The 22,521-nt window shown below is 49.5% G+C and overlaps 1 pseudogene; it reads right to left on the bottom strand.

The window, feature by feature from the left end:
- Window positions 1–6: 6 nt before the first annotated feature.
- On the bottom strand, window positions 7–21,909 carry LOC139572796 (skin secretory protein xP2-like; annotated as a pseudogene).
- Window positions 21,910–22,521: the final 612 nt, after the last annotated feature.

Raw genomic sequence — 22,521 nt, 5'->3', positions numbered from 1 at the left:
TGTGTGTGTGTGTGTACAGTAAAGGTGTGTGTGTGTGTGTGTGTGTGTACAGTAAAGGTGTGTGTGTGTGTGTGTGTACAGTAAAGGTGTGTGTGTGTGTGTGTGTACAGTAAAGGTGTGTGTGTGTGTGTGTGTACAGTAAAGGTGTGTGTGTGTGTGTGTGTACAGTAAAGGTGTGTGTGTGTTTTCCAGTAGCCCTTTTTAACTTCATGGTCTTTGGGTTGTGCATCCTGTCTACAGATCTTCTCTGAATGTAAACAACAAGAGGTTTTATCCAATAAGGTTGTGTTTCCCTGGCCACTGAAAGACAAGAACATTACAAATGTATTTAGTTACATATGCTTGTATATTGAGTAAAATAAGTACATTATTCAATAATCGAGTTAATTATATTCCTTGTTCATAGACATTAAGCTTGTATGCCCTTATATATACACACGTCATCAAGTCCTTGAAATTGGGGAAATTCAAAATAATTGATATTCAATGAAAGATCCACATAATGTTGTTTTACATTGAATTTGCTTAGTGGCATGTCACCATCGGTGAGAAATGTTTTTCTGTTCTGTCTGGGTATCATCTGGGAGGGGGGGTCTTACCAGCGGCCTCCTCAGTTTGACCTCTCTCTCTCTCTTCTTAGTTCTGTTTCTGGTCTTTCTCTGCTTCCTGTGCCACTCCAGCCAACACCGCGGCTGCTGCTTCCTGTGCCACTCCAGCCAACACCGCGGCTGCTGCTTGCTGTGCCACCTCAGACACAACCACCGGAACACCTGGAAAACAACACACACAGGAAATCAGCGTCTGGCTCGTCGTGTGTGAAGTTAATGTGTGACATTACAACATGAACGCTCTTCCATTGAACTATTAGCATAGAACAACAAAGACGGAGCAGAGAGCCCGGAGTCAAACCTCTCTGTTACCAGAACATCTTGGTGAATAGTAACAGTGAAGGCTGACAAGGCAGAGAGCCTAGAGTCAAACCTCTCTGTTACCAGAACATCTTGGTGAATAGTAACAGTGAAGGCTGACAAGGCAGAGAGCCTAGAGTCAAACCTCTCTGTTACCAGAACATCTTGGTGAATAGTAACAGTGAAGGCTGACAAGGCAGAGAGCCTAGAGTCAAACCTCTCTGTTACCAGAACATCTTGGTGAATAGTAACAGTGAAGGCTGACAGAGCAGAGAGCCTAGAGTCAAACCTCTCTGTTACCAGAACATCTTGGTGAATAGTAACAGTGAAGGCTGACAGAGCAGAGAGCCTAGAGTCAAACCTCTGTGTTACCAGAACATCTTGGTGAATAGTAACAGTGAAGGCTGACAAAGCAGAGAGCCTAGAGTCAAACCTCTGTGTTACCAGAACATCTTGGTGAATAGTAACAGTGAAGGCTGACAAAGCAGAGAGCCCAGAGTCAAACCTCTCTCTGTTACCAGAACATCTTGGTGAATAGTAACAGTGAAGGCTGACAAAGCAGAGAGCCTAGAGTCAAACCTCTGTGTTACCAGAACATCTTGGCGAATAGTAACAGTGAAGGCTGACAAAGCAGAGAGCCTAGAGTCAAACCTCTGTGTTACCAGAACATCTTGGTGAATAGTAACAGTGAAGGCTGACAAAGCAGAGAGCCCAGAGTCAAACCTCTCTCTGTTACCAGAACATCTTGGTGAATAGTAACAGTGAAGGCTGACAAAGCAGAGAGCCTAGAGTCAAACCTCTCTCTGTTACCAGAACATCTTGGTGAATAGTAACAGTGAAGGCTGACAAAGCAGAGAGCCCGGAGTCAAACCTCTCTGTTACCAGAACATCTTGGTGAATAGTAACAGTGAAGGCTGACAGAGCAGAGAGCCTAGAGTCAAACCTCTCTGTTACCAGAACATCTTGGTGAATAGTAACAGTGAAGGCTGACAAGGCAGAGAGCCTAGAGTCAAACCTCTGTGTTACCAGAACATCTTGGTGAATAGTAACAGTGAAGGCTGACAGAGCAGAGAGCCTAGAGTCAAACCTCTGTGTTACCAGAACATCTTGGTGAATAGTAACAGTGAAGGCTGACAGAGCAGAGAGCCTAGAGTCAAACCTCTCTGTTAGCAGAACATCTTGGTGAATAGTAACAGTGAAGGCTGACAGAGCAGAGAGCCTAGAGTCAAACCTCTCTGTTAGCAGAACATCTTGGTGAATAGTAACAGTGAAGGCTGACAGAGCAGAGAGCCCAGAGTCAAACCTCTCTGTTAGCAGAACATCTTGTTCAGCAGAGCCAGCTTGGTGAATAGCCTGGTTATAAGGTGTGGGTCCAGCCATGCAAACACCACAGAGAGAGAGAGAGTTATGCAACTCCTGACAGTAGCATGTGCAACTGAAGGGGTGGGTCTCTCTCTCGCTCGCTCTTTCTCTCCTCCTAAAAAGGACAGTTTGTTCTTTCTGTGTTTGTAGAGTGGACAGACAGACAGACAGACAGACAGACAGACAGACAGACAGACAGACAGACAGACAGACAGACAGACAGACGATCACTGGAGCCCTCTACTGCTCACTCTGCATGTATGGTTAAGTAATGATATCCTAATATATCCTAATCTTTAATGTCATTGATTATCATTTACATCCAACAACTCAACGGTTTATATAAAACACAGTTTTCTCCTCTGTCTGCCAAGTTGTTAGTATGTACAGCTACACAGTACCCGTAACCACAGGAACTGCATGCAGGCCTACACATAGGTGTACAGTAGCAGTGGTTATCCTGGTTATAAGGTAACAGAACACATAGGTGTACAGTAGCAGTGGTTATCCTGGTTATAAGGTAACAGAACACATAGGTGTACAGTAGCAGTGGTTATCCTGGTTATAAGGTAACAGAACACATAGTGGGCTGTACAGTAACAGTGGTTATCCTGGTTATAAGGTAACAGAACACATAGTGGGCTGTACAGTAACAGTGGTTATCCTGGTTATAAGGTAACAGAACACATAGTGGGCTGTACAGTAACAGTGGTTATCCTGGTTATAAGGTAACAGAACACATAGTGGGCTGTACAGTAACAGTGGTTATCCTGGTTATAAGGTAACAGAACACATAGTGGGCTGTACAGTAACAGTGGTTATCCTGGTTATAAGGTAACAGAACACATAGTGGGCTGTACAGTAGCAGTGGTTATCCTGGTTATAAGGTAACAGAACACATAGTGGGCTGTACAGTAACAGTGGTTATCCTGGTTATAAGGTAACAGAACACATAGTGGGCTGTACAGTAGCAGTGGTTATCCTGGTTATAAGGTAACAGAACACATAGTGGGCTGTACAGTAACAGTGGTTATCCTGGTTATAAGGTAACAGAACACATAGTGGGCTGTACAGTAGCAGTGGTTATCCTGTACAGTAACAGTGGTTTTCACTACATAGACGGGTTACCTATAGCTAAACATAGCCTGAAACAGAGCATGGCTTTTCCTCTTTGACTCAGGGGAAATCTCCCCAACTCAAACAGACATGCTGGACTTCACCCTCAATAGATGTCACGATCTGCTCTACTAAAAGAAAGAGGGCTGATTCATGCTACAACTGTGATTATGAACATTTTATTGTGATTGTGAAGATTCTACTGTGAAGATTCTATTGTGAAGATTCTATTGTGATTGTGAAGATTCTACTGTGAAGATTCTACTGTGAAGATTCTACTGTGAAGATTCTATTGTGAAGATTCTATTGTGATTGTGAAGATTCTACTGTGAAGATTCTATTGTGAAGATTCTACTGTGAAGATTCTATTGTGAAGATTCTACTGTGAAGATTCTATTGTGACTGTAGAGATTTATGGTGGAGGTCTGACATGCTTTGGCCAGAACAGCGAGGTAATAACCTAATCTCAACTATTCCATGACTGGGGCCATGAGTAAACCTAAATGATCTATACATGACCTAATTAAACATTCTGAAGGCTACTACGAGTCACTAGACAGACTCAATTCTCCTCTGCTCTCCCAACGGTCACGTCAAAATGTACAGTTCACTTGACGAACATTTGCATCAGAACTGAGGAGTGGGGAGAGAGGACGTTAACACGTTTTATGTAATCCCAGGCAACAGTGCAGAAGTCTTATCTGGGTAATTCACAGAGCACAATGAGAGAGGGGGGAGAGAAAGAGAGAGAGGGGGGAGAGAAAGAGAGAGATAGGGTGTCTCAGACTGCCTGACTGGGGCTATTGTGTTGGTCAGGGCCTCAGGAAGAAGTGACACACTAGAACAGCTTTTAGTCCTTCAGTAGAGACTACTGCATGCTGTCTGTAGAGACTACTGCATGCTGTCTGTAGAGACTACTTTATTGAGGGATTAGTTGAATGGTTCAGTAGTTATCTGTGGAGATTTGGGGTCGGGACTTCCTCCCCCTAGTCGGCGTCGGGACTACCCCCCCCTAGTCGGCGTCGGGACTACCCCCCCCTAGTCGGCGTCGGGACTACCTCCCCCTAGTCGGCGTCGGGACTACCTCCCCCTAGTCGGCGTCGGGACTACCTCCCCCTAGTCGGCGTCGGGACTACCTCCCCCTAGTCGGCGTCGGGACTACCTCCCCCTAGTCGGCGTCGGATACCTCCCCCTAGTCGGTGACGGTCTTGGATACCTCGCGCTGACCGTCTCTCCCCACGTCTCACCGTCTCTCCCCGCGTCTCACCGTCTCTCCCCGCGTCTCACCGTCTCTCCCCGCGTCTCACCGTCTCTCCCCGCGTCTCACCGTCTCTCCCCGTCTCTCCCCGCGTCTCACCGTCTCTCCCCGCGTCTCACCGTCTCTCCCCGCGTCTCACCGTCTCTCCCCGCGTCTCACCGTCTCTCCCCGCGTCTCACGCTCACCATCTCACGCTGACTGTCTCTCCCCACATCTCACGCTGACTGTCTCTCCCCACATCTCACGCTGACTGTCTCTCCCCACATCTCACGCTGACTGTCTCTCCCCACATCTCACGCTCACCGTCTCTCCCCGCGTCTCACCGTCTCTCCCCGCGTCTCACCGTCTCTCCCCGCGTCTCACCGTCTCTCCCCACGTCTCACCGTCTCTCCCCACGTCTCACCGTCTCTCCCCACGTCTCACGCTGACTGTCTCTCCCCACATCTCACGCTGACTGTCTCTCCCCACGTCTCACGCTGACTGTCTCTCCCCACGTCTCACCGTCTCTCCCCGCGTCTCACCGTCTCTCCCCGCGTCTCACCGTCTCTCCCCGCGTCTCACCGTCTCTCCCCGCGTCTCACCGTCTCTCCCCGCGTCTCACCGTCTCTCCCCGCGTCTCACCGTCTCTCCCCGCGTCTCACCGTCTCTCCCCGCGTCTCACCGTCTCTCCCCGCGTCTCACCGTCTCTCACCGCGTCTCACCGTCTCTCACCGCGTCTCACCGTCTCTCACCGCGTCTCACCGTCTCTCCCCGCGTCTCACCGTCTCTCCCCGCGTCTCACCGTCTCTCCCCGCGTCTCACCGTCTCTCCCCGCGTCTCACCGTCTCTCCCCACCTCACCGTCTCTCCCCACCTCACCGTCTCTCCCCGCCTCACCGTCTCTCCCCGCGTCTCACGCTCACCATCTCACGCTGACTGTCTCTCCCCACGTCTCACGCTGACCGTCTCTCCCCACATCTCACGCTGACCGTCTCTCCCCACATCTCACGCTGACCGTCTCTCCCCACATCTCACGCTGACCGTCTCTCCCCACATCTCACGCTGACCGTCTCTCCCCACATCTCACGCTGACCGTCTCTCCCCACATCTCACGCTGACCGTCTCTCCCCACATCTCACGCTGACTGTCTCTCCCCACATCTCACGCTGACTGTCTCTCCCCACATCTCACGCTGACTGTCTCTCCCCACATCTCACGCTGACTGTCTCTCCCCACATCTCACGCTGACTGTCTCTCCCCACATCTCACGCTGACTGTCTCTCCCCACATCTCACGCTGACTGTCTCTCCCCACATCTCACGCTGACTGTCTCTCCCCACATCTCACGCTGACTGTCTCTCCCCACATCTCACGCTGTCTGTCTCTCCCCACATCTCATGCTGACTGTCTCTCCCCACATCTCACGCTGACTGTCTCTCCCCACATCTCACGCTGACTGTCTCTCCCCACATCTCACGCTGACTGTCTCTCCCCACATCTCATGCTGACTGTCTCTCCCCACATTCCATGCATGTTTGCAGAGATGTCTTCCCAGCTATTTGTGCCTGTGGCAGGGCAGGACCAACCATATTCCAGATAAGCAGGATCCAGCAGGCTATAACAGACTCTGACTGACACACCTTATTTACAAAATCAGGAGAGACCGGTGTTTTAGGTAACATATCAATTTAGTGAATCTATGAGCTGGAAGAACAATCATAACCTCCCTGGGGCTAAATCGGGACAATAAAACGGCAGCCATTTTGCTCTGTGGAATGTAATTATCCCTCGGCACAATCTGTTGATGCCGTGTTACTGAGGTGAAATGTGACCACAACATAAATCGCAATGCAACTATTTGTGAACCTGGTGAATCGATTATAGTACGACAGGCTTGACATTTGATGACGGTTTAAATAAGTAGAGTGGTTGTGTCAGTGAGGATGAAGCGTTAAAGGAAGAGTACATACCATCAGTCTCTGGGATTGAGATGGCAGGAGTAGGCGGGGCCACAGGGGCAGGGGCGGCTGGTGTTAGCTCTGGGGCAGGGGCTGCTGGTGTTAGCTCTGGGGCAGGGGCGGCTGGTGTTAGCTCTGGGGCAGGGGCGGCCGGTGTTAGCTCTGGGGCAGGGGCGGCTGGTGTTAGCTCTGGGGCAGGGGCGTCTGGTGTTAGCTCAGGGGCAGGGGCGTCTGGTGTTAGCTCAGGGGCAGGGGCGGCTGGTGTTAGCTCTGGGGCAGGGGCGGCTGGTGTTAGCTCTGGGGCAGGGGCGTCTGAGGGAGCTCAGGAGCAGGGGCGGCTGGTGTTAGCTCAGGGGCAGCTTTGGGAGCAGGGGTCTCTACTGCAGGCTCTGGGGATGGAGCTGCCACCTCACCTGGGGCCTCTACTGGTCCTGGGGCCTCTACTGGTCCTGGGGCCTCTACTGGTCCTGGGGCCTCCACTGGTCCTGGGGCCTCCACTGGCTCATTGGCAACGGTTGCTACAGGGGCCTCCACAGCCACAGGGGTGGTTATTGGCTCTGCTGCAGGCTCAGCAGCAACAACAAGGTCAGTTATGGGGCCACTGGGTGCAGGGGCCTCCACAGCAGGGGCCCCCTCTGGGACAGCGGCCACAGGCTCAGCAGCAGGGGTTACTGGCTCAGGGACAGCGGCCACAGGGGCTGGGGCTTCTTTGGTCTCCTCTGTCGGGGCTGGAGCTGGGGTCTCCTCTGTCGGGGCTGGAGCTGGGGTCTCCTCTGTCGTTGCTGGAGCTGGGGTCTCCTCTGTCGTTGCTGGAGCTGGGGTCTCCTCTGTCGGGGCTGGAGCTGGAGCCTCCTCTGTCGGGGCTGGAGCTGGAGCCTCCTCTGTCGGGGCTGGAGCTGGAGCCTCCTCTGTCGGGGCTGGAGCTGGAGCCTCCTCTGTCGGGGCTGGAGCTGGAGCCTCCTCTGTCGGGGCTGGAGCTGGAGCCTCCTCTGTCGGGGCTGGAGCTGGAGCCTCCTCTGTCGGGGCTGGAGCTGGAGCCTCCTCTGTCGGGGCTGGAGCTGCCTGCCTCTGGGACAGTTTCAGCCACCTCAATGGGGGCAGCTGCCTCGACCAGGGCAGCCACCTCAACTGCAGCTCCAGTTTCAACAACAGGGGCCTCCTCAGACACCACTGTCTTAGCAGGAGCCTCTGCCACAGGAGCGGCCTCAACCACGACGGTCTCAACAGGGGCCGCCACCTCCACTGGGGCCACAGCCTCTACTAAGGCCACAGCCTCCACTGGGGCCACAGCCTCTGAAGGGACCTCTGCCTCTGAAGGGACCTCTGCCTCTGAAGGGACCTCTGCCTCTGAAGGGACCTCTGCCTCTGAAGGGACCTCTGCCTCTGAAGGGACCTCTGCTTCCATGGCCGCAGCCTCAGCAGGGGCTTCAGGGGGAACGTCTGGCTCGGCTGCAGCCAGCATCACCAGGACCTCCTCCTCCCATCCAGACCCCATGGTCTCCAGGGCCTCTGAGGCCATGATGACGGGTTCCTCAGAGTCATCAGTCAGGACACTCTGGACAGGAAGCTGCATCTGGTCAGCGAGGGTCTCTGTGTCCTCCGAGATGTGACCGTTCCTGACAACTGGGATAAAAAACACAGAAAGACATGAGGTTCATGAGAGAAATGTATTTCTAGGTTTAACCTGACATCTGAAACCAGATCCACCTGTAACATTCCTGATAAACGAGCATTGCACAGCAAAACGTTTCCCCACTTTATTGAATTCCAAACATTGGTTCACTAAGTTGAACTAATGAAGGATCTGATAGGCTTGAATGCCTGCTCAGCATTGACCCTGGTGTGTCTGTGTTGTCATGAACCAATCTAGTTGTGTTGTAGCTAACCATCTTCAGATAACTCCTGCTAACCTAATCCATGATCTACTGCCACGGTAACACCTAAAACATCCCATAGTAACTCCTGCTAACCCAATCCATGATCTACTGCCACGGTAACACATAAAACATCCCATAGTAACTCCTGCTAACCCAATCCATGATCTACTGCCACAGCCAACTAAAGAAAATATTGTGCATCTGACAGAGACGAGAGGTTTAAAGCTCAGTAAGGAGACGAAAGGTTAACATTGTATTTATCTGAAACGTGGCTAGTATTTATCCGAAACGCGGTTTTAGTATTTATCTGAAACGAGCTATAACATAGCATATGTTGGGGGGGGGGGGGGGGGGTAAGCTAGTCCCCAAGGACCTGAAGTAATAATGTCCATAGTATTACATACAGGGTAATACATGCTGCTGATCTAGTGGAACATTCCATCTAAATCTATTACATACAGGGACTGAACCACTACTGTCTGTCACAAGCTCCTTTATAATTAGTCAAAGAACTATAGGTTTCCACATGGAAAACGTGCTTTAGATGTAATGGATTCGATGTAATGGATTCGATGTAATGGATTCGATGTAATGGATTCGATGTAATGGATTCGATGTAATGGATTCGATGTAATGGATTCGATGTAATGGATTCGATGTAATGGATTCGATGTAATGGATTCGATGTAATGGATTCGATGTAATGGATTAGATGTAATGGATTAGATGTAATGGATTAGATGTAATGGAACAAATCAATCTACAGATACATAGAACAACAATGAGCTGTTCACTGTTGGTGTCGCTGCAGCAGATGCCAAAGTTCAGAAAGGTCAAATGTACCATTTTGCTGTCAAAGTTGACACTTACTCTTCAGGGTACCTGTCATGTTAAATCAACCATTATGTTGTGAAGAGTGGAGCCAGTTTCCCCTTTGTATTCAAATGCTTTGGGTTGTTGGAGCATCCTGAAGTATTTAACTGCTGTTGAAATATGACGCAACAGACGTGGCCCTTGGTAAGAGAGTCCAGTGGGTTTGACTCAGCAGTGAGACTGAACAGACGTGGCCCTTGGTAAGAGAGTCCAGTGGGTTTGACTCAGCAGTGAGGGAAAACAACAAGGAGAATTTCTAGGACATGCAGAACTTAAAAGATGAATAGCTCATCTTCCATTTCCGGGGGTTGAAGAATGTGTTTTATTGAAAGCAGCCTGTGTTTTTCTCTGAGCCCTGAGGACAAGGTTCACCTAGTTATGAAACTGGGCGGGGAAGTGTATATGAATGATACAGACTAGATAGGGATATATCCATCCAAGGGTAGGCTACTGGACACCTGGGAAACACACAATAGATAGTGTGAGCCTGGTCCCAGATCTGTTTGTATTGTATAGCCCACTTCTAGGATGTTTCACAATACAATGGATTACCATAGAGTTGGCAAGACAACACAAACAGATCTGGGACCAGTCTGTCTGCAAAACAGTTCAGGAAATCTGTTCTTAGACTGATCACACCCTTCCTATGATTTAATCCATGTCACTGTTAACTCCCCTGATATAAACAGAGCATAGTTTCATGCATGACATCAACCAAATGATCAGATTAGACACTCCAGCTTCCCGGGTTGGTTTGACTGTCGTAGCCCCTAAAGACCAGGGAGCAATGACTGGAAAGGAATGTGATGGGCTAGCACAAAATAGGAACCAACCAGGCCAATGGAAGACAAGCAAACAGAGAGAGATAGATTTGGAGGTCTACATGAGGAGTTATGGGGGTGATGAGGAGCTATGGGGTGATGAGGAGCTATGGGGTGATGAGGAGTTATGGGGTGATGAGGAGTTATGGGGTGATGTGATGAGGAGCTATGGGGTGATGTGATGAGGAGCTATGGGGTGATGAGCATGTGGTGATGAGGAGCTATGGGGTGATGAGGAGCTATGGGGTGATGAGGAGCTATGGGGTGATGAGGAGTTATGGGGTGATGAGGAGTTATGGGGTGATGAGGAGTTATGGGGTGATGAGGAGCTATGGGGTGATGAGGAGCTATGGGGTGATGTGATGAGGAGCTATGGGGTGATGAGGAGCTATGGGGTGATGAGGAGCTATGGGGTGATGAGGAGCTATGGGGTGATGAGGAGCTATGGGTTGTGATGAGGAGCTATGGGGTGATGAGGAGCTATGGGGTGATGAGGAGCTATGGGGTGATGAGGAGCTATGGGGTGATGAGGAGCTATGGGGTGATGAGGAGCTATGGGGTGATGAGGAGCTATGGGGTGATGAGGAGCTATGGGGTGATGAGGAGTTATGGGGTGATGAGGAGCTATGGGGTGATGAGGAGTTATGGGGTGATGAGGAGTTATGGGGTGATGAGGAGCTATGGGGTGATGAGGAGCTATGGGGTGATGAGGAGCTATGGGGTGATGAGGAGCTATGGGGTGATGCTATGGGAGTGATGAGGAGCTATGGGGTGATGTGATGAGGAGCTATGGGGTGATGTGATGAGGAGCTATGGGGTGATGTGATGAGGAGCTATGGGGTGATGAGGAGCTATGGGGTGATGAGGAGCTATGGGGTGATGAGGAGCTATGGGGTGATGAGGAGCTATGGGGTGATGAGGAGCTATGGGGTGATGAGGAGCTATGGGGTGATGAGGAGTTATGGGGTGATGAGGAGTTATGGGGTGATGAGGAGTTATGGGGTGATGAGGAGTTATGGGGTGATGAGGAGCTATGGGGTGATGAGGAGCTATGGGGTGATGAGGAGCTATGGGGTGATGAGGAGCTATGGGGTGATGTGATGAGGAGCTATGGGGTGATGTGATGAGGAGCTATGGGGTGATGAGGAGTTATGGGGTGATGAGGAGTTATGGGGTGATGTGATGAGGAGCTATGGGGTGATGAGGAGTTATGGGGTGATGTGATGAGGAGCTATGGGGTGATGAGGAGCTATGGGGTGATGTGATGAGGAGTTAGGGATAGAACAGCTGTTGTCTGTAGCTGGCTGGTGGTGGGACAGAGACAGACAGAGACAGACAGTACAGCCAGCTAGCTCTCAGGGATAGGACAGCTGTAGTCTGTAGCTGGCTGGCTGGTGGGACAGAGACAGACAGAGATAGACAATACAGCCAGCTAGCTCTCAGGGATAGAACAGCTGTTGTCTGTAGCTGGCGGTGGGACAGAGACAGTCAGAGATAGACAATACAGCCAGCTAGCTCTCAGGGATAGAACAGCTGTTGTCTGTAGCTGGCTGGTGGGACAGAGACAGACAGAGATAGACAGTACAGCCAGCTAGCTCTCAGGGATAGAACAGCTGTTGTCTGTAGCTGGCTGGTGGGACTGGCTGGTGGCGGGACAGAGACAGACAGAGATAGGACAGCTGTTGTCTGTAGCTGGCTGGTGGGACAGAGACAGAGAGACAGACAGTACAGCCAGCTAGCTCTCAGGGATAGGACAGCTGTTGTCTGTAGCTGGCTGGTGGGACAGAGACAGACAGAGATAGAACAGCTGTTGTCTGTAGCTGGCTGGCTGGTGGGACAGAGACAGACAGAGATAGAGCCCCTCTTGGCATGGATGACTCGTGTGTCAACATGATTACCATCCAAAGATGACAGAGATCCCAGTCAAAACAGCTAGTCAGTCCCTGGACAGAGGGAGAGGGAGCTGGGGGATGGGGACCCGGTGGCCCCTCTGTGGGTATTGGCTGACATACAGCTGGTGAGACAGTGCTGTTAGATAAGACAGATCACTACCATGCAGTGCCACATGTACAGAGTAGTAGCTTGGTACAATAAAACATTTCAGAGGTGACGCCAGCCTCTGGGACAAAGACAGAGAGCATCTCCTGGTGACCTGGCTGGTACTACAACGACACCCTGAAACAGACAGAGATGGTACTACAACGACACCCTGAAACAGACAGAGATGGTACTACAACGACACCCTGAAACAGACAGAGATGGTACTACAACGACACCCTGAAACAGACAGAGATGGTACTACAACGACACCCTGAAACAGACAGACACACTGCTAGACATGGTACTACGACAACACCCTGAAACAGACAGACACACTGCTAGATGGTACTACGACAACACCCTGAAACAGACAGACACACTGCTAGACATGGTACTACGACAACACCCTGAAACAGACAGACACACTGCTAGACATGGTACTACGACAACACCCTGAAACAGACAGACACACTGCTAGACATGGCTCTACGACAACACCCTGAAACAGACAGACACACTGCTAGACATGGCTCTACAACAACACCCTGAAACAGACAGACACACTGCTAGACATGGCTCTACAACAACACCCTGAAACAGACAGACACACTGCTAGACATGGCTCTACAACAACACCCTGAAACAGACAGACACACTGCTAGACATGGCTACTACAACAACACCCTGAAACAGACAGACACACTGCTAGACATGGCTCTACAACAACACCCTGAAACAGACAGACACACTGCTAGACATGGCTCTACAACAACACCCTGAGACAGACAGACACACTGCTAGACATGGCTCTACAACAACACCCTGAAACAGACACACTGCTAGACATGGCTACTACAACAACACCCTGAAACAGACAGACACACTGCTAGACATGGCTCTACAACAACACCCTGAAACAGACACACTGCTAGACATGGCTCTACAACAACACCCTGAAACAGACAGACACACTGCTAGACATGGCTCTACGACAACACCCTGAAACAGACAGACACACTGCTAGACATGGCTCTACAACAACACCCTGAAACAGACAGACACACTGCTAGACATGGCTCTACAACAACACCCTGAAACAGACAGACACACTGCTAGACATGGCTCTACAACAACACCCTGAAACAGACAGACACACTGCTAGACATGGCTCTACAACAACACCCTGAAACAGACAGACACACTGCTAGACATGGCTACTACAACGACACCCTGAAACAGACAGACACACTAGAGATGGTACTACAACAACACCCTGAAACAGACAGACACACTGCTAGACATGGCTCTACAACAACACCCTGAAACAGACAGACACACTGCTAGACATGGCTCTACAACAACACCCTGAAACAGACAGACACACTGCTAGACATGGCTCTACGACAACACCCTGAAACAGACAGACCAAACCAACCTGTATAAAGACATACTGATGGTCCCTCTAACAACCTGTATAAAGACATACTGATGGTCCCTCTAACAACCTGTATAAAGACATACTGATGGTTCCTCTGTAACAACAGGACAGTGAGTACACAGTGTGAGTGTATGTTAAATGATTACATCATGCCCTCAGCTGTGACTGGTCATAGTGTGTAGAAGCCATGTGGCAGACCAGGCAGGACCAGAGCCAGGCAGGCCCCATGAATGGACAATATGGTCCCTGTGTCAGCCAGGCCTCTCTGTGTGGGTACCGGGCCTCTCTCTGTGGGGGTACCGGGCCTCTCTCTGTGGGGGTACCAGGGCCTCTCTCTGTGGGGGTACCAGGGCCTCTCTCTGTGGGGGTACCAGGGCCTCTCTCTGTGGGGGTACCAGGGCCTCTCTCTGTGGGGGTACCGGGCCTCTCTCTGTGGGGGTACCAGGGCCTCTCTCTGTGGGGGTACCAGGGCCTCTCTCTGTGGGGGTACCAGGGCCTCTCTCTGTGCGGGTACCAGGGCCTCTCTCTGTGCGGGTACCAGGGCCTCTCTCTGTGCGGGTACCAGGGCCTCTCTCTGTGGGGGTACCAGGGCCTCTCTCTGTGGGGGTACCAGGGCCTCTCTCTGTGGGGGTACCAGGGCCTCTCTCTGTGGGGGTACCAGGGCCTCTCTCTGTGGGGGTACCAGGGCCTCTCTGTGGGGGTACCAGGGCCTCTCTCTGTGGGGGTACCAGGGCCTCTCTCTGTGGGGGTACCAGGGCCTCTCTCTGTGGGGGTACCAGGGCCTCTCTCTGTGGGGGTACCAGGGCCTCTCTCTGTGGGGGTACCAGGGCCTCTCTCTGTGGGGGTACCAGGGCCTCTCTCTGTGGGGGTACCAGGGCCTCTCTCTGTGGGGGTACCAGGGCCTCTCTCTGTGGGGGTACCAGGGCCTCTCTCTGTGGGGGTACCAGGGCCTCTCTCTGTGGGGGTACCAGGGCCTCTCTCTGTGGGGGTACCAGGGCCTCTCTCTGTGGGGGTACCAGGGCCTCTCTCTGTGGGGGTACCAGGGCCTCTCTCTGTGGGGGTACCAGGGCCTCTCTCTGTGGGGGTACCAGGGCCTCTCTCTGTGGGGGTACCAGGGCCTCTCTCTGTGGGGGTACCAGGGCCTCTCTCTGTGCGGGTACCAGGGCCTCTCTCTGTGGGGGTACCAGGGCCTCTCTCTGTGGGGGTACCAGGGCCTCTCTCTGTGGGGGTACCAGGGCTTCCATTAACCAGGTTGTGGCAAAAATAAAAAAGGCAGATAGGAAAGGAATACATAAAAACTATTTCTGGTCGAAAAAAAATAAAATCTCATTGCAAAATAATGTTTTTCATTTACTGATGGAAACCCCAGTCGATGTACCAGTCAAAGGTTTGGACACACCTACTCATTGTAGAATAATAGTGAAGACATCCAAAACTATGAAATAACACATATGGTTTCATGTAGTAACCAAAAAAGTGTTCAACAAATCAAAATATTTTTTATATTTAAGATTCTTCAAAGTAGCTACATTTTGCCTTGATGACAGCTTTGCACACTCTTGGCATTTTCTCAACCAGCTTAACCTGGAATGATTTTCCAACAGTCTTGAAGGAGTTCCCACACATGCTGAGCACTTGTTGGCTGCTTTTCCTTCACTCTGCGGTCCAACTCATCCCAAACCATCTCAATTGGGTTGAGGTCGGGTGATTGTGGAGGCCAGGTCATCTGATGCAGCACTCCATCACTCTCCTTCTTGGTCAAATAGCCCTTACACAGCCTGGAGGTGTGTTGGGTCATTATCCTTTTGAAAAAGAAATGATAGTCCCACTGCAGAATGCTGTGGTAGCCATGCTGGTTAAGTGAGCCTTGAATTCTAAATAAATCACAGACAGTGTCACCAGTAAAGCACCCACGGACCATCACACCTCCTCCTCCTCCATGCTTCACGGTGTGAACCACACATGCAGAGATTATCCGTTCAACTACTCTGCGTCTCACAAAGACACGGCGGTTGGAACCAAAAATCTCAAATTTGGACTCATCAGACCAAAGGACAGATTTCCACCGGTCTAATGTCCATTGCTCGTGTTTCTTGGCCCAAGCAAGTCTCTTCTTCTTATTGGTGTCCTTTAGTAGTGGTTTCTTTGCAGCAATTCGACCACGAAGGCCTGATTCACGCAGTCTCCTCTGAACAGTTGATGTTGAGGTGTCTGTTACTTGAACTCTGTGAAGCATTTATTTGTGATGTAATTTCTGAGGCTGGTAACTCTAACGAGTTGTGGGGCGGCAGGTAGCCTAGTGGTTAGAGGGGGGGAGGCAGGTAGCCTAGTGGTTAGAGGGGGGGAGGCAGGTAGTCTAGTGGTTTGAGTGTTGGACTAGTAACCGAAAGGTTGCTAGATTGAATCCCCGAGCTGACAAGGTAAAAATCTGTCGTTCTTCCCCTGAACAAGGCAGTTAACCCACTGTTCCCCGGTAGGCCGTCAATGTAAATGAGGATTTGTTCTTAACTGACTTGCCTAGTTAATTAAAGGTTAAAGAAATGTAAAAAAAAAAAAAAAAAAAAAAAAAGTATAATTACAGTGACTAAGCGGTCAAGAAGAATGAGACTGTCGGTAATACAGTCACCGCAACAGCCCATGTCATACATTTGGCAGGAGGTTAGGAAGTGCAGCTCAGTTTCCACCTCCTTTTGTGGGCAGTGGGCACATAGCCTGTCTTCTCTTGAGAGCCAGGTCTGCCTATGACGGTCTCTCAATAGCAAGGCTATTTTCACGGAGTCTGTACAGTCAAGGATTTCCGGGTATTCTCCCACTGTGTACTCTCTGTTTAGGGCCAAATAGCATTCTAGTTTGCTCTGTATTTTGGTTGATTCTTTCCAGTGTGTCAAATATTTATGTTTTTTCTTTCTCATAATGTGGTTGGGTCTAATTGTGTTTCTGTCGTGGGGCTCTGTGGGGTGTGTTTGTGTTTGTGAAAAGAGCCCCAGGACCAGCTTGCTGAGGGGACTCTTCCCCAGGTTCATCTCTCTGTAAGTGATGGCTTTGTGGTGGAATGTGTGGACATCACTTCCTTTTAGGTTGTTGTAGAATTTAACAGCTCTTTTCTGGATTTTGATAATTAGTGGGTATCGTCCTAATTCTGCTCTTCATGCATTGTTTGGGGTTTTGCGTTGTGCACAAAGTGCAGAGTCTCAATTGGGTGTTTGTCCCATTTTGTAAATTCTTAGTTGGTGGACCCCAGACTTCACAACCATAGAGGGTAATGGGTTCGATAACTAACTGAAGTATTTACACAGTACAGGCTAACTAACAGGTTGGGCCAGAACCATATAGCCTCAGGGATATGACACAGTACAGGCCGTACCACAGCAGAATCACAGCCAACAGGTTGGACCAGAACCCTGTAGTCTCAGGGATATGACACAGTACAGGCCGTACCACAGCAGAATCACAGCTAACAGGTCGGGTCAGAACCCTGTAGCCTCATGGATATGACACAGTACAGGCCGTACCACAGCAGAATCACAGCTAACAGGTCGGGTCAGAACCCTGTAGCCTCAGGGATATGACACAGTACAGGCCGTGCCACAGCAGAATCACAGCTAACAGGTCGGGTCAGAACCCTATAGGCTCAGGGATATGACACAGTACAGGCTAACTAACAGGTTGGACCAGAACCCTATATCCTCATGGATATGACACAGGAGAGGCCGTGCCACAGCAGAATCACAGCTAACAGGTCGGGTCAGAACCATATAGTCTCAGGGATATGACACAGTACAGGCTAACTAACAGGTCGGGTCAGAACCATATAGCCTCAGGGATATGACACAGTACAGGCCGTGCCACAGCAGAATCACAGCTAACAGGTCGGACCAGAACCATATAGCCTCAGGGATATGACACAGTACAGGCCGTGCCACAGCAGAATCACAGCTAACAGGTCGGGTCAGAACCCTATAGTCTCAGGGATATGACACAGTACAGGCCGTGCCACAGCAGAATCACAGCTAACAGGTCGGGTCAGAACCATATAGTCTCAGGGATATGACACAGTACAGGCCGTACCACAGCAGAATCACAGCTAACAGGTCGGGTCAGAACCATATAGTCTCAGGGATATGACACAGTACAGGCCGTACCACAGCAGAATCACAGCTAATAGGTCGGGTCAGAACCATATAGCCTCAGGGGATATCAAATCAAATCAAATCAAATTTTATTAGTCACATACACATGGTTAGCAGATGTTAATGCGAGTGTAGCGAAATGCTTGTGCTTCTAGTTCCGACAATGCAGTAATAACCAACAAGTAATCTAACCTAACAATTCCACAACTACTACCTTATACACACACACAAGTGTAAAAGGATAAAGAATATGTACATAAAGATATATGAATGAGTGGTGGTACAGAACGGCATGGCAAGATGCAGTAGATGGTATAGAGTACGGTATATACATATGAGATGAGTACTGTAGGGTATGTAAACATAAAGTGGCATAGTTTAAAGTGGCTAGTGGTACATGTATTACATAAAGATGGCAAGATGCAGTAGATGATATAGAGTACAGTATATACATATGAGATGGGTAATGTAGGGTATGTAAACATTATATTAAGTGGCATTGTTTAAAGTGGCTAGTGGTACATTTTTACATAATTTCCATCAATTCCCATTTTTAAAGTGGCTGGAGTTGAGTCAGTATGTTGGCAGCGGCCGCTAAATGTTAGTGGTGGCTGTTTAACAGTCTGATGGCCTTGAGATAGAAGCTGTTTTTCAGTCTCTCGGTCCCTGCTTTGATGCACCTGTACTGACCTCGCCTTCTGGATGATAGCGGGGTGAACAGGCAGTGGCTTGGGTGGTTGTTGTCCTTGATGATCTTTATGGCCTTCCTGTGACATCGGGTGGTGTAGGTGTCCTGGAGGGCAGGTAGTTTGCCCCCGGTGATGCGTTCTGCAGACCTCACTACCCTCTGGAGAGCCTTACGGTTGTGGGCGGAGCAGTTGCCGTACCAGGCGGTGATACAGCCCGACAGGATGCTCTCGATTGTGCATCTGTAGAAGTTTGTGAGTGCTTTTGGTGACAAGCCGAATTTCTTCAGCCTCCTGAGGTTGAAGAGGCGCTGCTGCGCCTTCTTCACAACGCTGTCTGTGTGGGTGGACCAATTCAGTTTGTCCGTGATGTGTACACCGAGGAACTTAAAACTTTCCACCTTCTCCACTACTGACCCGTCGATGTGGATAGGGGGGTGCTCCCTCTGCTGTTTCCTGAAGTCCACAATCATCTCCTTTGTTTTGTTGACGTTGAGTGTGAGGTTATTTTCCTGACACCACACTCCGAGGGCCCTCACCTCCTCCCTGTAGGCCGTCTCGTCGTTGTTGGTAATCAAGCCTACCACTGTAGTGTCATCCGCAAACTTGATGATTGAGTTGGAGGCGTGCATGGCCACGCAGTCGTGGGTGAACAGGGAGTACAGGAGAGGGCTCAGAACGCACCCTTGTGGGGCCCCAGTGTTGAGGATCAGCGGGGTGGAGATGTTGTTACCTACCCTCACCACCTGGGGGCGGCCCGTCAGGAAGTCCAGGACCCAGTTGCACAGGGCGGGGTCGAGACCCAGGGTCTCGAGCTTGATGACGAGTTTGGAGGGTACTATGGTGTTAAATGCTGAGCTGTAATCGATGAACAGCATTCTCACATGGGTATTCCTCTTGTCCAGATGGGTTAGGGCAGTGTGCAGTGTGGTTGCGATTGCGTCGTCTGTGGACCTATTGGGTCGGTAAGCAAATTGGAGTGGGTCTAGGGTGTCCGGTAGGGTGGAGGTGATATGGTCCTTGACTAGTCTCTCAAAGCACTTCATGATGACGGAAGTGAGTGCTACGGGGCGGTAGTCGTTTAGCTCAGTTACCTTAGCGTTCTTGGGAACAGGAACAATGGTGGCCCTCTTGAAGCATGTGGGAACAGCAGACTGGGATAAGGATTGATTGAATATGTCCGTAAACACACCAGCCAGCTGGTCTGCGCATGCTCTGAGGACGCGGCTGGGAATGCCGTCTGGGCCTGCAGCCTTGCGAGGGTTAACACGTTTAAATGTTTTACTCACCTCGGCTGCAGTGAAGGAGAGCCCGCAGGTTTTGGTAGGGGGCCGTGTCAGTGGCACTGTATTGTCCTCAAAGCGGGCAAAAAAGTTGTTTAGCCTGTCTGGGAGCAAGACATCCTGGTCCGCGACGGGGCTGGTTTTCTTTTTGTAATCCGTGATTGACTGTAGACCCTGCCACATACCTCTTGTGTCTGAGCTGTTGAATTGCGACTCGATTTTGTCTCTGTACTGGGACTTAGCCTGTTTGATTGCCTTGCGGAGAGAATAGCTACACTGTTTGTATTCGGTCATGCTTCCGTACTGTACACTGTACACTGTACAGGCCGTACCACAGCAGAATCACAGCTAACAGGTCGGGTCAGAACCCTATAGCCTCAGGGATATGACACAGTACAGGCCGTGCCACAGCTAACAGGTCGGGTCAGAACCATATAGTCTCAGGGATATGACACAGTACAGGCCGTACCACAGCAGAATCACAGCTAACAGGTTGGACCAGAACCCTATAGCCTCAGGGTGCAGATGTCCTGCCAAGAATGCAGCGTTTTCCACAGCAGTTTGATCAGAGCTGCGTGGCCTCTCTAACGGGCAACATGTGACTGTCCAGGGAACATAATGTACTGCATTATATACATGAGGAGGTGAACACCTGTGGTTTTACACTCCATAGGGGCGAGAAAGAGGCCGATAACAAGAGCTGGTTGTTTTGTTGTGTTTTTGACATATTTTTATCTCGTGGAAAGATGAGCTACTAATGAATTATCATTGGCTGTGGTTAATGCATTACCATTGGCTGTGGTTAATGCATTACCATTGGATGTGGTTAATGCATTATCATTGGCTGTGGTTAATGCATTATCACTGGCTGTGATTAATGCATTATCATTGGCTGTGGTTAATGCATTATCATTGGCTGTGGTTAATGCATTATCATTGGCTGTGGTTAATGCATTATCATTGGCTGTGGTTAATGCATTATCATTGGCTGTGATTAGTCAAAAGATGAAACTAAAAAAATCACCAATAACTGAGTAAATATTAACACCAGGTAGTAATCATAATAAAGAGTTATGCTATAATATATAGACACACATGAAGAGCTTGGGCTTCTACACCTGCATTACTTTGCTGTTTGGGGTTTTAGTCTGGGTTTCTGTACAGCACTTTGTGACATCAGCTGATGTAAGAAGGGCTTTATAAATACATTTGATTGATTGATTGAGTGATTGATTATCACAATGTAACACCAGATAGTGATTATGATCAATAATCACAATGTAACCCCCCCATCCAAAGACTTCAGAAGAGGAAAGTGTAACCATACTGAAGTATTGGAACAATTTGTCTCCTTTCCAGAACCTGGCCCCCCTTCACTAATAAAACATCTATACAATCACAATGTCATATGGTAAAAACATTTTTACAAGTAAGACAAAATCAATGCATATCACACAACCAAATGCAGTGTGACAACGTATTCTAAATGAGGGAAAAAAACGGGTTACTTTGACACATTTTGACAACACTTTAAAGTGTCACTGTCAACTGACCCTGATAAAAAAATATATAAAAGTTACTCACCATATGTGTCTCCATTGGACTCCTCGGGTTTTGTCCCCGGTCTCTTCTCCTCATCGATAGTCTGTGTGCTGGACGAAGAACACCCCATGGTGAAGAAGAAGAGAGGAAAGATGAAGAGAAAATATGGAAAGAAGACTGAGACTAGAAGCGAACGGTCGATACTCTGTCAACTCAGACAGCGACTGGCTGGATAAAACATGAACAGACCAACACGGTGGTTGTTTATGAGGTATAGCTGGAGCCCATTATTTCCTGTTGTCCGTCTGCCCTGTCTGTTTATGCATGGCTAGTCGCCCTCATGCCCAAGACAACGGACTGTTGTGCTCCGCACACCGACCACACGTAAGGCACTGTCTGGATAAAACGAAGACCCTCAACTCAGCTCTCTCTCTCTCTTTACATTCGGGAAGTAGTTTAGGCAAGAACGTGTTGATCAACTCCGCCCCCTTATCCTCTCATTCAGGAAAGCCCATTCTCTGAAAATCCACCTGGTGGATCATGTTTTTATTTCACCTTTATTTAACCAGGTAGGCCAGTTGAGAACAAGTTCTCATTTACAACTGCGACCTGGCCAAGATAAAGCAAAGCAGTGCGACACAAACAACAACACAGAGTAACACGTGGAGTAAACAAGCGAACAGTCAATAACACAATAGGGGGGGAAATAAAGTCTATATACAGTGTGTGCAAATGGCGTGAGGAGGTATGGCAATAAATAGGCCATAGTAGCGAAGTCATTACAATTGAGCAGATTAACACTAGAGTGACAGATGAGCAGATGGTGATGTGCAAGTAGAGATACTGGTGTGCAAAAGAGCAGAAAAGTAAATAAAAACAATATAGGGATGAGGTAGGTAGTTGGGTGGGCTTTTTACAGATGGACTATGTACAGCTGCAGCGATCGGTTGGCTGATCAGATAGCTGATGTTTAACGTTAGTGAGGGAAATATAAGTCTCCAGCTTCAGCGATGTTTGCAATTCCTTCCAGTCATACAGTCATATGTACTGGTGAGTTCTCTTTCCGCCGTTTATAGTTCAAGTAACTTGGAATGTATTACTAATTATAACTGTTTGTTTGTTAATTATTCCTCATAAGTAAATCCAAGACTTTGGCCCAGACGTTGATGGATTGTCAACAACAAGTCATTTGTCAGTAAGTGCAAGTGGGGGGATACCAGTGCCTGCGGACCTTTCCGCAACAACAAAAAG

Source organism: Salvelinus alpinus, chromosome 4 (genome assembly GCF_045679555.1).
Source record: "Salvelinus alpinus chromosome 4, SLU_Salpinus.1, whole genome shotgun sequence".
Lineage (NCBI taxonomy): Eukaryota > Metazoa > Chordata > Actinopteri > Salmoniformes > Salmonidae > Salvelinus > Salvelinus alpinus.
This window is presented reverse-complemented; position numbering and strand designations above follow the sequence as displayed.